The 15407-nt window shown below is 45.1% G+C and overlaps 1 pseudogene across 1 annotated transcript in view; it reads right to left on the reverse strand.

The window, feature by feature from the left end:
* Positions 1–14159, reverse strand: part of LOC309585210 (3'-5' RNA helicase YTHDC2-like) — a 38135-nt pseudogene extending 23976 nt beyond the window's left edge. The window contains exons 1-7 of the transcript in view: positions 14099–14159; positions 13312–13402; positions 12755–12951; positions 10953–11152; positions 10181–10347; positions 7628–7730; positions 6274–6430 (exon numbers count right to left, since the gene is read on the reverse strand). The product of the transcript in view is annotated as a 3'-5' RNA helicase YTHDC2-like (transcript). The remainder of the gene's footprint in view (positions 1–6273; positions 6431–7627; positions 7731–10180; positions 10348–10952; positions 11153–12754; positions 12952–13311; positions 13403–14098) is intronic.
* Between the last annotated feature and the right edge of the window lie 1248 nt (positions 14160–15407).

Here is a 15407-nt window from a genome sequence, read left to right on the forward strand (position 1 = left end):
ACCTATAATTATAAATGGGAAAGCGGTCGGAGCACTTTTAATCGGACGCTCATCAGCTACTATGGAAGGATTACAAATACTTACAGGACTAATTGATGTGGATTATACTGGAGAAATTCAAATTATGGTACAGGCTCTTTTTCCACCTATGTTCATAGAAAAGGGCACTCAACTAGCCCAATTGGTGCCTTTGCCGGTTCTCACTGAAGGACTATTGCCCATACACTCCGACCCCAGGGGTGAGGGAGCCTTCGGATCCACAGGGCCGGCAGCCATGCTCACTGTGAGCTTGAAAAGTCGGCCACGCCGCCAGGTGACAGTAACATACCAAGAAGAGACTGTTACCCTGACAGCACTCTTGGACACTGGCGCTGATGTATCCATCATCAGCAGTCACCACTGGCCTCAGCATTGGCCCACCTTTGAATCTGACGCTACAGTCACTGGAGTGGGAGGACTTACCCTCGCTCGCAAGTCCCCCCCATTGCAATGGACTATAGCTGATCAAGTGGTAAATTGCAGTGTGTCTATCATCCCATTGCCACTTGGTGTTGCTGCTCTGGTGGGATGGGACATACTCGCTCAAATGGGCATGGTTCTTACCACAGACCAAAATTTTTAGGAGTGGCCATTGCTTGGACTTTCCCCATCCCTATTCGGTGGAAGACAGAACAGCCGATTTGGGTTGAGCAATGATCCCTAAAGAGGGAAAGTCTTGAACAAGCACATATTCTGGTTCAAGAGCAATTTAATCAAGGACATTTACGACTTTCTACAAGTCCCTGGAATACTCCAATTTTTGTCATTCAAAAGAAATCAGGGAAATATAGACTGTTGCATGATTTACGAGCTGTTAATCGACAAATGCATGATATGGGGGCCCTTCAACCAGGCCTACCAAATCCTTCAATGCTACCAGCAGGGTGGTCGCTGCTAAAAGTCGACCTCAAGGACTGTTTTTTCACCATTTCCCTGCATGAAGATGACAAGCCGAGATTTGCTTTTACTCTGCCAGCCATTAACAGAGAAGCACCTGCTCAACGCTTTGAATGGACAGTGCTTCCTCAGGGTATGCGCAACTCACCTACCCTTTGTCAACTTTATGTTGATTCAGCACTGCAGCCCATTCGGAAAATGTTTCCAGATACCATCATTTATCATTACATGGATGATATCCTGTTAGCGCAAGAAAATCCGTTCACCACGCAGCAAAAGGATATACTGCACAGGACTTTGAATGATCGGGGCCTGCACATAGCTCCCGAGAAAATTCAAACTTCAGCTCCGTGGATTTATCTAGGTTGGAAAATCACTGACAGCACTATCCAACCTCAAAAGCTCACCATTCATACAGACATCCGTAACCTGCATGATGCGCAGAAACTTATGGGAGATCTGCAGTGGCTTCGCCCCGTAGTTGGCATTCCTAATGAACTGCTAAATGAGCTTCATCCACTTTTGAAAGGCACCAACCCTGCGCAGTCAGTTACACTGACGCCTGAACAGAAGGCTGTGCTACAGACTATTGCAGAGCAGATCACTACAGGCCTCACTTCAAGACGTGATCCTGCATTACCTTTGGACATTACAATCATTTGTGGCCCGATATATCTGCTTGCTGCAATCACCCAATGCAAATTAACAGAAATGGGGGAGCCACCCAAGGATATTCGGGTCCTAGAATGGATTGCACCACCATTGCAGCCTAGAAGGACAATTCAAGAGAAAGTAGCAACTCTAGCAGACTTAATTCAAAAGGCGCGCATCAGAATTTTGCAGGTGGATGGAACAGATCCAGGGACGATCTGGATACCTATATCGCCCACGGATCTAGAATGGTTCCTGCTTAACTCACCGGAGCTACAGCGAGCCCTCCTGAGCGAAGGACCTAATTTGGTAGCAAAGCCACTACCAACACCTGTGTTAGCCTGGATGACTAACCATGGGTGGATTTCTAAACCAAAAAGAGCTCAAGAACCGCTGGATAATGCACTTACTGTGTTCACTGATGCTGGAAGAAAGTCACGGAAAGCAGCGGTCACGTGGAAAGAGGATAACACTTGGAGGCACTGGATTCATTACAAACATTAGAACTTTATGCTGTTGCTTGGGCCTTGGTGCGATGGAAGGACATTCGCCTCAATATTGATTCAGATTCTTTATACGTAGTAGGGGTTGCGAATCGCATTGAGGATGCAGCACTGCGTGACATCAAAAACCAGAGACTGGTAGCACTCCTTATCAGCATGCAAATAGCAATTGCTAAACGAACTGAAGCATATGCAGTGCTACATATTAGAAGCCACATGAGCACAGACGGCCTAGGGGAAGGAAATGACCGGGCTGATCAGCTAGTGGCAGGAATCGTCCAGCCCCCACTACCGGTTCATCAACAGGCGAGAGAGGCTCATGCCACCTTCCACCAGAATGCTAAAGGACTTGCACGAAGCTACGGCATTTCCATAGCCGAAGCGCAAGCAATTGTTAAGGCCTGTCCGGTGTGCAGTTTCCATAATAGTGGAATTGGAATAGGCTGTGGAGTTAATCCCAGAGGACTTAAAGCCAATGAACTTTGGCAGATGGATGTTACGCATGTTCCAGCATTAGGCCGCCTGAAATATCTCCACGTCTCTATTGATACCTATAGCCACTTCATTTGGGCTATACCACAGCCAGGCGAAAAGGCCAGAGACGTGCGCGGACACTTAACTAGTTGCTTTGCAGTGATGGGAGTCCCAAAAGCCATCAAGATGGACAATGGCCCTGCTAATGTTAGCAAGACCATTCAAACGTTCCTGCAAACATGGAACATCAGTCACACCACGGGAACCCCACACTCACCTACTGGGCAAGCTATTGTAGAGAGAGCTAATGGGACTGTAAAGAGATATTTAGAGAAGTTTAAAGATATTACAGACCCAAAAGAAAGAGTAGCAAAAGCTTTGTTTGTATTAAACCATCTTTGTATTTTTGGTGATGAAAAGGAGCCCCCTGCAATAAAACATGAAGAAGGGACTCCACCAGCTCAAAGGAGAACTGGAAGCTATGTTCACTTTAAGGACATGGCTACTGGGGAATGGAAAGGCCCTGCAGAAGTGTTATATTTTGGTCGTGGCTATGTTTGTGTGCTTACTCCTACAGGTCCGCAGTGGATACCCAGCCGCTGGGTCAAACCGACACCGCTCAAGCCTGGAGCCTCCACAATACCACCTTCCAGAGCTGAGTCTGCTTCGGCTACATCTAGCAGCTGATCGGTGATCGCACCTCTTGCAAACATCGTGCCTACCCAACTTAGGCACTTTGAATCCTGGGAGGAAGCAGAACAGCTACTGGACGCCCTTGAACAGTATTATCCAGGGAAACTTAATTGTCGAACCTGTGGTGTTTGCGGGAAGCCAGGGCATTTTGCATGGTTTCTTCTCCGATGTGGGGGTTGTAACAAAGAGTGGTGGGTTCATCAGACACTTCTGTTAGGGGGAGCATGGTGTATTATTTGTGAGGGAACTTGGCGACGTGACACGTTACAGAGAGCTTTAGAACGGGAAACTGGTTTACCAATTTTTCAGGGTCTTACTCTTTATCAATCAGTAGAACAACAAGCTATTGCTGAGTTTCGCTATCGAATTAATCACGAGGCTGCTCGCATTCGCTTGCAGCTTAAATCTGCAAAAGTGCATAGAGTTTGCGGAGATGGCATTAAGATACCACGCCACTGGATGGTGCATACCCATGAGTGGGAACGCATGTGCCATCGCTTTAGCACTTGCAACATTGCTGATGACCGTGCACGCTACCGATCCACACCACGTTAGTGTTATAGACCACCGAAAAAACATGTGGATTACCTGGGCCAACCAAACAGGCCAAGATTCTTTTTGCTTATCCTTAGCAACGTCTTCTGACCCTTTCCGCACTTGCCTTATTGGGGTTCCGTTAGCAGAAACTAGTAGCCTTAAAAAATACACCCTCAGCTACTCAGAGCCAGAAATTGCACTCTCAACCTTTTGTAATGCAAGCCATTCCACCCTCGCTGATAACTATCTCGATACTCACCTCTCTACTTTTAACATCTGCAACGACCTGAAAATAAAGAAAAACCCTTTAGCTGCCCAAGCACGAGCAATTGCCTTAGGCCTTAATACATCTATGTTTGAGCCACAAGAGCTAGATCTCTTAGGCTCTCAGCCTAGTCCCTATTGTCTTATGTTTAAAGGCAGCCACTTTGACAGCAGTGTCAGCCCCCAAAGGCCAAACAAAGACAGTACATGGCTGAGCCCTACCACCTCATGGTACTTTAACATCACGGTGTACTGCAATGGCTCAGTATGGCCAGTTGATAATCCTCCACAAGAACCTAGGGCTTTGCCCTCAGGAACTTTCCTCATTTGTGGGGACAGGGCATGGCCAGGAGTGCCTTCTAAACCAGTGGGAGGACCGTGCTATTTTGGGAAACTAACAATATTTGCCCCTAGCATTCAACAACTGTTAAATATTACACACAAGCGAGCACGACGAAGCGCTCTTCCATTAGATCCTAATTGCAGAGACGATATGCAGTTATGGAAAACTCCTGCTGTCTTTTTTGCTTCTCTTTTAGCCCCAGGAGCTGCATCAGCACGTGCCCTCACTCAGCTTAGAAGGTTGGCATGTTGGACAGCCAAGCAAGCAAATGTCACCTCACACCTGATAGGTGAGCTTGTTGCAGACGTGGACAGCTTACGCCACGCCTTACTGCAAAATCGTGCAGCCATTGATTTCCTACTGTTAGCACATGGACATGGATGCAAAGACATAGAAGGAATGTGCTGCTTTAACTTATCAGATCACAGTAAATCAATCCACTCTCAGCTTCAATGGCTCACTGAACATACCAAAAGGCTCACTGTTCAGGACAGTCCTTGCGATAGATGGTTTCAAGGGACCTTTGGAGGACTTGGAGTTTGGGCCGTAAGTCTCATAAAAGAAGGTCTTAGATGGGTCGGCATCATACTTTTGCTATTGCTTGGAGCACGCATTGTATTTTCTTGTTTAGCCAAACGTGTAGATCAACTAACTCAGGGAGCTTTGCTTGCTCAAACTAATATAAACGGGGGAATTGTGAGAGGTTGGTTACGTGAAAAGGGACATATAGAGTCGAGATATACAGATTCTTTGCAGCTTACTGATCTGAGAAGCTGGCTACGTGAGAACGGGCACATAGACCCTTGCAGCTAGCTGAGCAAGGTCTCATAAGACAATGCACCACACCTCCTGTGTAACAACTGAAGTTACAGAATATTACATGTATCTTGCTCAGTAACTGAACCACCATTGAGCCTTACTGCTGAACTGTGGGTTTATTTGCAGAGCCAGCAAGGTTAGGTTTTGGCAGCAAAACAATGGACATCTGTGGTTAGAAGGCCAGGGAAAATGGCAGAACTGCTGACCACGAGAGGGGGTCTAAGGAGGGGTTTAGAATCAGCTTAGTCGACGTGAACCACTTAGAATGCGCCGTTACGAATATGCATAAAGCCTATTATTGTTAGTATATAAGGAGTTCTGGTACAATCAATAAATCGGATTCCTGCTGATCACTCATATTGAGCGTCTGGGTTTCCCCTCTATCGCGACACCCATCTCCCACACATCTGTATTTTGCCTCTCCTAAAGATCAGTCAAATGAAATTAAAGCAGCAATAATGGGAACTTTTCTTTGCATCTGAAAGTCATCTAACTGCAGGTAACCGAGGCTGACCATAAACTAACAGAAACTGGACGTCTTTTCTGAGTATTTACCCAGAGGAACAGCTACTAATTTCCTTTAAAACAAAGAATCATGTGATTGAAGCATGAAACCAAACCTGCCTAGGCCTCCTGTATTTCTCAACTGAACAGGTACAGTTATCTGCGACTTATCCAGTAACAACCTTTATGAGATCTGAAGAATTAGAATCTGCTGCAATGTATTAATATGCATCACACTAATGTAGCTCCTAAGTCCTGTACCAGCATGGAGACAGCACTTCAATAACCTTTTCCTACTTCTTGAATTAAACGTGGAGAGGGCCAGGACATTCCTGCATTTACAGAACTCCCAGCGATAAAAACACTTCCCTCTGAAGTAGGCGCAAATAGTTAAGAAACAAGAAACCTGAAGACACAAAGAACAGGCACTGCTGTAATTCTCAGTGTATTCACCACGTGCCTTTACTCAGAGTAGTTTGCTACAGTTCACTGAAATCCGTGCGTCTGGGGCAGGTATACTCAGATTTAAGAGTTACGAGAAGTACTTACTGTGTATTACTGGGCAGCTTCCAAAATACCTAATAAAAAGATTTGCATCTAGAGCAGCACTAGAAATAATTAGTTTTAAATTATTCTGGTTTTGCAGCACATCTCTCAGTTTTATTAGCAAGAAGTCGCTGAACCTATCCCTCTCATGTACTTCATCCTGTAATAAAAGGAAAAAAAACAAGAGATAAACAAACATCACAGATTCAAGATCATAACTTCTGACAAATACAACCCTTTTTTTTAAAAACTAAAAGACATGATTTGGTGGTACATACAGAGGCCTTAAAATGTGTAAATCTAGCTTAAGGTAAGGGGTTTTTTTTAAACTATCCACAAGCAAAAAAAAAGTTTCAAAAAGTTTTTATCAGAGCAGAGCGCACTGCAACGCACAAGCCACACACACCTTAATCAGAGGCCAAAGTTAATGTCTGAAACCTCTCTAATTTTGTATTGGAAGCCAAATGTCAAGAAAAGGTCACAAACCACAAATCCTACAAATCTTATTTTAATAAATTCTCACTTCACAACTGATGAGCATTTAAAGAAATGTATGACACCACATAATCAGAAAAAAAGACATTGCTTAGACAAGTCATACACAAAGCCTATAAATTAAGGACGTAACTGGTTAATCATCTTTGTCATTCTTCTGTTTTGTTTTGTATTATGAATGAATGAAACAAGGACTCAAATACAAGGTTTGTAGGCTGACATCAAGAATTAATAGACCACTCTTACGCTTTTTTAACTCTGATAAACAGGTAGGCACCTCAACTTACCGTGACTTTTTTGTCTTCAGTAGTGGAATACTTAAATCTTGCCATCAACATTCTGGTTCCCCTTACTTACGGAATTCCACAATAGGAATATTAACACAATCACAAATGAACGCTCCTGAACAATTTGCTAGCAATTAGATTGCACATTATCTTGGAAACACTGGGCAAACAAAAGGACTGAAAACCTGGTATTGCTGAAACAAATACACGATATCAGAAATTCTGACACAATCATATCGAACCACATCTAAGCCTCCCTAAGGCTTTTCTGCCGACAGAGGAATTTCAGAAAAATTTACACTTCTGTCCTCCTCAACTCCTCCTGATTCCACACCTAATTATTGGCATGAACATAAAATAAGACGTTTTTCCAGGGAAAAACACAAGCAAACACACAGAAAAGCACCAAAGCGCACAAAACATGCACGCTACACTAAGGACTCAGAAAGTCTTTAAAGTCAATTCAGATTCCACCAAACAAAACCACCGAAAACGCTCAGCAAATTTGAATAAAACAAACGAGGACCTCATTTTCCAATTAACAAGCAACACATGAAAGACCACAGGATGCTCACCACAATCACATGCGTCACAGTGGAGAGGGTGCTGTCTCCTGCCATCAGTGTGCGAAGGAGCATGTCATTAGTGCAGAATGTTACCAGTGTCTTTGGAGAAACCCTATGGAACAGAGCACAGAGACGACTCAGGGGTTTTGCACCACTTAAAGGCTGCTAGCAGCTTTCCATGGCTCAAAAATTAAAGCAGCTGCTGACCAGAAGAGGCATTACAGTTCTCTCACCAAAGAACTCCTGCATACCACTTGTTTTCAAACTGTGCCTATTCCCAGACATTTCCTAACAACTCTTAGTGCTTGCGCTCCTAACTTTCAACAATGGATTAATTGGAAACATCAGATTCAAATTTTAGTAAGTAAGAAAGTTAAACAGAACCATGAGAAACAGTCATTCTCCATGTCATTCAATTTACTAGAAAATCCCATGTGGAAAACCAGGTTCCAACTCCTCAGCATATGCTTGGATATAGCCTTTGTATTTGCCTACACGTGGTGGGATGAGCCTGGCTGGATGCCAGGTGCCACCCAAGCCACTCTATCCCTCCTCTCCTGAGCTGGGCAGGGGAGAGGAAATACAATGGAAGACTCACAGGGTCAGGACCAGGATAAGGAGAACATGGGTCTCTCCCATGGGCAACAGTCCTCCATGAGCTTCTCCGGCATGAGTCCTTCCCATGGGCTGCAGGTCTTCATAAAAGGGACCTGCTCCAGCACAGGTCCCTTTCCACAGGGTGCAGTCCCTCAGGAACAGCCTGCTCCAGCGTGGGACCCCCACAGGGTCACAATCCTGACAGCAAACTGGGGGCTCTCTCCACAGGGCCACAGGTCCTGCCAGGAGCCTGCTCCAACATAGGCTTCCCAGAGGATCACGGCCTCTTTCGAGCACCCACCTGCTGCAACACGGAGTCCTGCACGGGCTGCAGGGGGATCCCCGCTGCACCATGCACCTCCATGGGCTGCAGGAGCACAGCTGCCTCACCATGGGCTGCACCCCGGGCTGCTCTGGCACCTGGAGCACCTTCTCCCCTCCCGCACTGACCTTCCCATCTGCAGAGGTGCTCCTCTCACATGCGCTCACTGCTCTCCTTGGACTGCGGCCTCTGTTGTGCAGGTTTTTCTCCCCCATTCCCTGCTGTCCCAGAGGCACTACCACCATCACAGATGGGCTCAGCCTTGGCCAGAGGCAGGTCCGTCCTGGCTGGCACTGTCTCTGTCACACACGGGGAAGGCTTCTGGCATCTTCTCACAGAAAGCCGCCCCACAGCTCCCAAAGCCTTGTCACGTGAACCTAATACACTACAGCTGACTAAATCACAAAGCAATCAGCTGATCCTTTGGTTTTTCAGGAAGTCAAAATACTGAAGTGTAACTATTCTACACCTGGGGCAGAGTCAGCTGCCCCAGTAAAAACAGCAATTGTCACTACTTTCGCTGGTGCTGCCATCCCAAAGGAACCAAAAAGCTCCTTTGTACTGTCCTCCACAGCTCTTTATAGAAGACCATTAAGAAAACTTAAAAAATTAAGACTTCTTCCTTACTATAAGCACCCCTAAACACCTCCACTCCAGATCTTTTCTGTGCACAGCTGGAAATATTGTCATCTCTCCCCTTCAGTGTTTCTCCAGAGCAAATGCATTGATTCTTCTCAAGATGGATTTTCTTCCATTTTCATCTGACTTTGCTCTTCTTCTGCCAGCACAGTATCCAGTATTCCAGACATTAATCATTCAGCTTATTTGTGATACATCTTCACTAGCTCTTCTAATCCCTTAATAGCCTCGTGAGCTTTCCCATGCACATTCCAATTCTTGTCTTGGCTTTGTTGTTCAAGCACTTTCATTTTCCTCCGCCGTGTGTTATCTTCGTTCATTCAAGCAACACAACCTTTTGCCACCTTCTGGTCACTCATATCCCAGCCGTCGCCCCTTCCCTGAAATGTCACTGGTTACACAGTGCAAAGATGTAAAAACCCATTCACACTCTGCTCCACAGACAAATTCATCAAGTGACTGAAAGCTCTACTTTGACATCACTTCATGTTTTGAAAGCTGAAGCACAGTAAACTTAACCCAAACTGGACTGGTAAATAATGCTCAGCTTCATCAGTCACTTTCCAATTTTGTTGTTCTCCCTTTTATGACCCATACCAACTCACACTATATATGTTTGTTACAGCATGCTGGTCTTCCTACCTACCTTCAAAGCTTGCAGAACTTTGGGATCCACACATGTCAAAAGTAGAGAGGGGAAAAAAAATGAAGAGAGGAAAGTGTAGACTTGATCTGAAAATCAGACAAGGATTTACATGCACACTCTCCCTAGAAGAAACCAATAGAAAGCACTTGAAATTCAGTTCAATATGACAAGCTACTACATGAAACGGCAAAATACAGGAAGAAAGCCGTCCTTTTCACTCCTAAGTCTTCCTTCCCTGCAATAACATACCCCACCTATGATTTATGGGGCTGCATCCCAAATATACTGCAGTTTAAAGGTACACAAGATTCACGATACCAGCACGAGATCAACTGACACTTAGAAGCACCATTAGTACCTGCTTTCCAACCGGAGCTGGTAACCAATTGTCTGGCCAATCTTCTCTCTCCTTTCTGCTGCCACCCTTTCAGCCACAGCAACAGCTGCTAAACGTCTCGGCTGAGTGCAAAACACACGACAGGGAGCTCCATTCTTGTAGCAGTCATCAAGGATAAACTGAGGGATCTGGAAAGAAGTGGTTCAAATTTACTTTTTGAGAAAGTCACAGCTTTCTCAGCCCAGGGAAACAATTTAACTGCATCTCAGTACTACACGTTGCAACAGACTTTTCAATAGGATTATCACTGCAAATACACCTGAATGGGCATAAAATAAATTTCAAAGTATAACCTGTTTAGGGGTTTTTTTTAAAAAAAGTTGAAGTGTCTCTCTCCTGCTTCAGAGAGATCTATAGGAAAAAAAGCCCTGCAGATAATCTCTCATTTTAACACAAAAAATATATTACTCTGGGTACTAAGAACAGAACTAGCCTTAGAAGAAAAAGGGTTATACAAACATCACAGCTACTTTCCCCACAATAATTTGTAATATTTTAATGAAAAAATTATATCTATCAGAAAACTGTGAGGAACCATTTATGCTTTTAGTACCTATCTGCTGGCTTAGTATTTCAAAAGCTAGAAAGTGAACTGGAACACAAGATTTTCAATCATACAGGAAAACAAAAGCCTTAAAATAGCATAGAAATATCCCTTACCACAAATATTACAAAATTGGCATTAGTTTAGTATAAATACTGTTATCTTTTTCATTTCATTGAGGAAACATACTTGAGTAGTTTTTCCCGATCCCGTCTCTCCTATAATCAAAACAATTTTATTGTCCTTTATTGTTTGGACAATTTCTTCCTGTTTTTCAAGAACTGGTAGTGATTGCCTGAAGGAATCGAACTCTGATTCCCCTCTTTTCACTGGGACCTGGGGGATACCGTCATTAAGTGGACCGTTTGTCTTGTTCAATTCTTTGTTTTCTGTGAAGAGAAATTAAGAATTTACTTATACAGACACAGAGGAAGGTCACTAAAATACTGCTCAAAAATTATACTTAACAATTAACCTGCCTGCTTTTTTCTGCACCCCTGTGGGTAAAGTGACAAACCCGGCACACATTTAGAAGTCAGACTCATAGCAACACGTCCTGTTACGGTGCTTGAAATAGGCATTTTTCAGAACAGTTATTACTTTCATAGGTATTTCAAACACAACCAGACTCTCCCAGAGCATTGCTCCATGCCAAAAAAGCCCACAAAGAGCAAAAGGAGAAAGAGAAACTAAACCGGAGAAAACCAGCCTGGTGTATTTTGGTGGCCTTCGTATCTGCATGCACGTTTCACATCTGCAGTTTCCCTAGAAATACACGCTCACAGAGTTCAACCTTTAAGCTATTCCATGCATTTGCCCCAACTCGTACTAATCCAAGCGCGCCGTATCGGGGGTCCTGCAGCAGCGTGGTGTGTTAGAAAGCAGTGCGTAAGTAGCCAAAAAACGTGCACATCTTCTGAGGGAGCTGCTTCAAACCCAGCACTGCAAATGCTACTCTGTAATTCCTTGATCATTATTTTCCAGAAGAATGAAAAGCTTGCTGCAAACTCAATTATACATATTTAACGTCATTAACAGATTCACATGCTAAATTACAAGCTCTGTTGTACCAAGACAAACACAGACTAAAAGATTAGGAGAACTAAAAATACATGCTTGAAAAGCAGAGAAAGAGAAAGGTTAGACTCTTCATTAGCTTACCCCTTACATTTCTAAGACATTGTGTTTCAGTACTTTTATTATAGCTGCCCTCTGTTCATTAAACAATCCTATTAAACAACTGAAACAACTGAAAAAAGCAGCAAAGGAAGCACTTTAAGAACAGACACCACATATCAGAAATATTTAATTAAACAAGGCATATTGGTACAAGTGTTTTCTCTTCACTACAGCCACCTCTGCACACAGAAACACAGTATAGCTCTTCCACTCACAGCTGTTAAAGCAGTAATCTAGATAAAAGCGTTGCTTTCAGAAAAACCCCAACATTTTATCAGATGTTTGTCTTCAGTGAACTCCTTCATATCCTAGAAATCAAGAAGTCTGGACAGTAGTGTCTTAAGGATCACATCTATTTTGTAGAGATCAAGAAACAAAAACTAAACTTCTTGCTTTGTCAAGCACGTGAATTTCTGTAAGCAGCACAGCCAACCTCATTCTTTCATAAGGGTGTTCTCACACGGCATCACGGTAAGACCTGACTCTTCAATCCCACCTCATGGAACTCGTATGAAGCCACATTTCACAAATGTGCTTCCGAAAAGATTTGGCTGGAACTGGCTCAAAGATCCTAAATTAACTCAGCACAAGGTAGACATTGCAATGTGTGTGATACGACTGCCCAAGTTCCTCACAACACCAGTTATAAAAGACCTTGAAAGTAAAGAAAATCCATGTGTTTGTTTAAAGGTGTATGGTAGGGCAGGCAAGGGGACAGAACAGAAAGGGGTTTGTTTTGTACTCGGGTCGTACGTTGTTTTTCCGAGTGGTGTTGACGGACAAGTCCAAATCCGAAGACACGCTGAACATACCAGATTCAATAGCACGGGCACTTCCTCGCTCTGTCCTTGGCAAGAGTTCCGTGCGTTCCTTGTTTGTGACGGGAAAGCTCTGAATGAGGCTCCGAACGGCGTGTTTCGTACGGAGAGCCAAGTCGCAAGCCATGACTGCGTGTGTCAGTTCTGAGACATCCTTCTTCCTTACAGTCAGGTATCGATTTGCTCCTTTTCTGTCGGAGGGAAAAGAAAACATATCGTAGGAATAAGTGACCTAGTCTAGGTTAAACTTTTATCTGTCAAGGTATGAGGTTCTATGCAAAACCTTTTAAAAAAGCAGAGATCATGGTGAGAAGCCTCTTTTATGGACACGTGAAACCCATGAAGTATAAAAGCAAGCCATCTCAAAAAGCATGCCCCAAGTTCTTCCAAACAAACAAAGATACTTATTTCTATGCCTACTTTTACACTTTTTTCTTTAATACTATTCCTTGCAGCAGAGTTGGCTATGTTGGAAACATCAATCACTCTATCATCAGTCATGAAATTCCATTCATCTGCACCCAAGAAATGAAAATTGTACCCCAACTTACCCTTTGCTTTTAGACACCAGTCCAAGAGACTGACAGAGCCGGTGAACAAACGTGCTTTCAGTACTAGTGAAACTAGAAGGAAATTCCATCTCTAGAATGATAAATAATAGTAAAAAACCAGTAACAATGCAACAGGCATTCTTGACATGTTATCTTGGTGTTACAGAATCAAAGAATTGTTAGGATTGGAAGGGACCTCCGGAGATCACCCAGAGCAACCCCCTGCCAAGGCAGAGTCACCTGGAGCAGGTGACACAGGAGCACGCCCAGGTGGGTTTGGGATGTCTCCAGAGGGGGAGACTCCACGTCCTCCCTGGGCAGCTGTTCCAGTTCTCTGCCACCCTCACGGCTAAAAGGTCTTTCTCATGCTGAGGTGCAACTTCCTGGGTTTTAGTTTATGGCCACTGCTCCTTGTTCTGTCACCAGAAAGTCTGGCACCACACTCCTGGGACTCATCTTGGAGATATCTATACGCATTCGTATCAATACGTATATTTATACGTATTTATACTCAGTCTCCTCTAGGCTAAACAGGTCCAGGTCCCACAACTCTCCTCACAGAAGAGATGCTCCAGACCTCTCATCATCTCATATCTCATCTCATCTCGTCTGTGGCCTTTGCTGGACCCTGACCGTGCTCCCTGTCTCTGTGCTGAGGAGCCCAGAGCTGGACACAGCACCCCAGCTGTGCCTCACTAGGGCAGGGCAGGGGGGCAGGATCCCCTCCCTGACCCGCTGCCAGCGCCCTCCCGACACCCGCAGGGTCGCCCCGGGCCGGGCCGCGCACCCGCCTCGTCCCCGCTCCGGAACCGCTCCAGGGCGAGCTGCACCGCCATCTCCACCTCCTCGTCCACGCCGAGCTCCCTGAGGGCCTCGGCCCGGGCGCCCCCCGCGGCCCCGCCGGGCTGCCGCCGCGCGACCCGCCTGTGTCGCGACATGGCCCCGACAGCGCCGCCACACGGCCCCGACAGCGCCGCGACACCGGCACGGATCGGCGGGCGCTGCTCCCGGGCCCGGGGGGCGACGCTGGCGGCAGGGCGGGGCCGGGCGTGCGTGGGGTATCCACAGCCGGAATCGGCCCCGAACGGAAGGAAATCGGGTCTTTCCCCCCCCGTTGGGTGTTGAAGCCCGCCCATGTGCCGAGGCCTGTGCATGGCGGTGACCAAAAAGTGGCACTGGTACCCTGTCTGGTCATAAATTACGTGATCTAATTGAATGGCATTGAACGTAGCTGTGGCGAGGGTCATCTCGGCCCTCAGCCTCCTCATGCTGTACAGTGCTACTCGCCCTCGATTTTGGATCGTCTTCTCCTGCTGTCCTTTGACATGAGATAGAAACGAAACCCAAACCTCTTGGGCATGACACAGGGCTCGGTATTGAAGGCTGCTGCTTTAGAAACATCATTAAGTCAGAGGGAGAGTACTTTGAAGAAGAACAAACTACTCCTCAGTTGTGAACTGGAGAATTAAATGAATAGAAAATAAACACCCACTGTCTGATGGAGCTGGCTGAAAAATAGCTCTTAAAAGACGTCTACCAAAGCTGTGTGCAAGGCTCACTTCAGCGTAATTCTGCACTGAGAGGTCGCACTGGAGCTGAACAATCAATCTATTATAAGGTTATTTTAAATTTTTTTTCAGTTTTCCAGTTCAGGTATCTGCCAATGCATCTTCAACCAAAGTACATAATGCTAGCTCCTCATAGCTGCTCCTGTGACATTCAGAGCACATTTGATGTGCTCTGTCACCTCAGAGCACATCACAGTTATTACGGAAAATTAAACAGCTGACTAAGAGGAGGATTCCTCTTACCATCTTTGGTATCAACAGTAATAAAGGAGAGCTCATAGCTCATTTGAAGGAGTCACATCAGAAATCTTTAATTATGAACCCAGACCTGTTACCAGTTTCTGCCTCTTAACAGCATCATCTTGCCTTCCTACAGAAGAAACCCCCATGATCCTGAAAAATGACTCCTCAAGCCCAGTTCTGCTCTCAATTTGCAATCCTGTAAATACAGCAGGGCACAGAGGTAACTGTCTGTTGGGTTAGCGTCCATTTATACGGCTAAGAGTGGGGTGAAGCCTGAGTGCATCC

Source organism: Coloeus monedula (assembly GCF_965178545.1).
Source record: "Coloeus monedula genome assembly, chromosome: Z".
NCBI classification, from domain to species: domain Eukaryota; kingdom Metazoa; phylum Chordata; class Aves; order Passeriformes; family Corvidae; genus Coloeus; species Coloeus monedula.